This window comes from Cricetulus griseus (assembly GCF_003668045.3).
Source record: "Cricetulus griseus strain 17A/GY chromosome 1 unlocalized genomic scaffold, alternate assembly CriGri-PICRH-1.0 chr1_0, whole genome shotgun sequence".
Taxonomy (NCBI): domain Eukaryota; kingdom Metazoa; phylum Chordata; class Mammalia; order Rodentia; family Cricetidae; genus Cricetulus; species Cricetulus griseus.
The window spans coordinates 38,208,733-38,211,325 of record NW_023276806.1 but is presented as its reverse complement, the minus strand read 5'-3'; the positions used below and the strand labels follow the sequence as shown (position 1 = coordinate 38,211,325).

The 2,593-nt window shown below is 35.6% G+C and overlaps 1 pseudogene; it reads right to left on the bottom strand.

Annotated features, from left to right (window-relative positions):
* Positions 1 to 2,288: 2,288 nt before the first annotated feature.
* Positions 2,289 to 2,399, bottom strand: LOC113831846 (annotated as a pseudogene).
* Between the last annotated feature and the right edge of the window lie 194 nt (positions 2,400 to 2,593).

Sequence of the window (2,593 nt, the reverse complement as noted above, 5' to 3'; positions counted from 1 at the left end):
ACCCCATGCTCCCAATATACTCAGGAGATCTTGTCAATTTCCCCTTCAGGCAGGGGTGGAGGAGGGTAGAGGGGCTGAATTCATGTATGCCTCTCTTAGAGTCCTCCTTGTTTGCTGGCTTCTCTAGGGTTGTGGACTGTAGGCTAGTTATCCATTGCTTTATGTCTAATATCTACTTATGAATGAGTACATAGCAAATTTGTCTTTCTGTTTCTGGGTTGCCTCATTTGGTTTGCTTTTTTCTAGTTCCATCCATTAGCCTGCAAATGTCAAGATGCCATTGTTCTTTACAGCTGAAATAGTATTCCATTGTGTGAATGTATCACATTTTCTTATCCATTCTTCAATTGAGGTGCATCTAGGTTGTTTCCAGGTTCTGGCTATTACAAACAATACTGCTATGAACATATATATGTCCTTGTTGTATGAATGTGCATCCTTTGGGTATATGCCCAAGAGTGGTATTGCTAGGTCTTGAGGTGGATTGATTCCCAATTTTCTGAGAAACCACTATACTGATTTGCACAGAGGCTGTTCAAGTTTGCACTCATACGAGCAATGGAGAAGTGTTCCCCTTACTCCACATCCTCTCCAGTATAAGCTTTCATTAGTGGTTTTAGATTTTAGCCATTCTGACAGGTGTAAGATGGTATCTCAGAGTTGTTTGGATTTGCATTTTTGTGATGGCCAAGAATGTTAAACAATTCCTTAAGTGCCTTTCAGCCATTTGAGATTCCTCTGTTGAGAACTATATTTCCACTTTTTAAGGAAAGCCTAATTATACATAATTGAAACTTGGTTTTAAAATTCATTCATCAGTATATTATAAGTTACTTCTCTGCTAATAATTAATGACCACAATAAATTTGAGTAGCTAACTGCTGTATCCTTTTATGGACTAATAATCATTTGTTTACTAAATAAGTGGTTAGTTTGTGCATGATAATACATAGTCATTATCCCAGAACTTGGCAGGAGAATTGCCAGTTAGAGACCAGCCTGGTCTACATAGGAAGTTGTAGTTAGATTTTTCTTTGGGCTTCCCATTCACAAATAAAAACACAGCAATTTATTAGTAATTATGAAGCTTGCTCTTAGATTAGGCTTGTTCCTAACTAGTTCCTAACTAGTTAACTTAGGTTAACCCTTATCTATCACTATATGTTCTCTTACAAGGCTGGTTACCTTTACCTTGTCCTGCCTTGTCTGCTTCCTCTGTGTCTGGCTATTGGTCCACTTTTCTTTCTCCCAGCATTCTTTCTCTCCCTTGAAGTACCACCAATCTCTCCTGCCTAGGCATTAACCATTCAATTTTTCTTACACCAACCACAGCAATATATCTTCACAGTGTACAAATATCCTACAACATTTAAACCTTTTGTCTAAGTAAAAATAGAAGGTTTTAACTCTCACACAGTAAAATAATATAGTATAAAAACAATTGTCAGATAAAAATTACATTTACAATGTTCAGTCTATTTATATATGGTTAATTCAGAGAAAATATTGCATTATCTATTCTATCTTGGTGAGTCGAAAGTTTTATACTTTATTTACTTTCTATCCTAACCTGTATTACCAACCCTAAACTATCTTTTTAGGCCTTAAAACATTTTCTTAGATAAACAACTTAAGCTTTTATGTTTCTCAACTTTATTGTGAGTTTCTTTTCTAAATTTGGAAGCAAAGAAAACTATAATTATCTAATATTTAACCCCATCAAAGACCTGAGGAGGAAATAATATTGCCTGAATAAACAGGAAGTGTAGCACAAACAACTTCCAAAACTATAGAAATGACAAAGATATTTAGCTGCCTGGACAGTCATCCAAGATTCCTCTGCAATGTTGGGCATCTATCTTTAGACTACAGATGTAGGATATCTGACAAGTCTGTCCTACCTTGTCTTGGTAAAGTTTGCCAGTCACCTTCTTTTGTGCCATGCTTGTTCAATTTTAACAGCATATCGTCAACAGCTAGGGCAATTTCTTGTCCAAATGGCTTGCTTTGCCACACAGCAAACAAAGTACATATGGAGGTTCTTTAATACCCATTATCCATTTTGAAGTAAATTGGGGCTGCCAGAAGCAGACGTGTATCATTGTCATGAAAGGCCTGATGCTATTAAAACATTATAAATGTTATATTTTGCAAGTCTCTAAAGTGTTTGGAGGCCATTTGTCTATCTAAAATATATCTCTATATGACCCTGTAAACATACCTAACATTGACATAAATTTGATCATTAGATGACTACTAACCTGTATTTATTAATTATTCTAAATAGTTTGTAATAATAACTTTCAAGAGTTAGAAATTTACATTACATTGTTTTCAATTAGCAATAATCAAACCTGGGATAAACCTCATTGACTACAATACTGCCACTTTACAAAGCTAGAAATTTATACTACATTGCTAAATGAGTTGCATAGGCACTACACTTTAAACAAGAGTGATAATGAGATCGATGACTGACTTATATGCCATCCTATAACCTTCATCCAGCAGCTGGTGGAAGTAAAAGCAGACACCCACAATTAATCACTGAACTGAACTGGAATCCAGTTGCAGAGAAAGATGAGTGATGAGC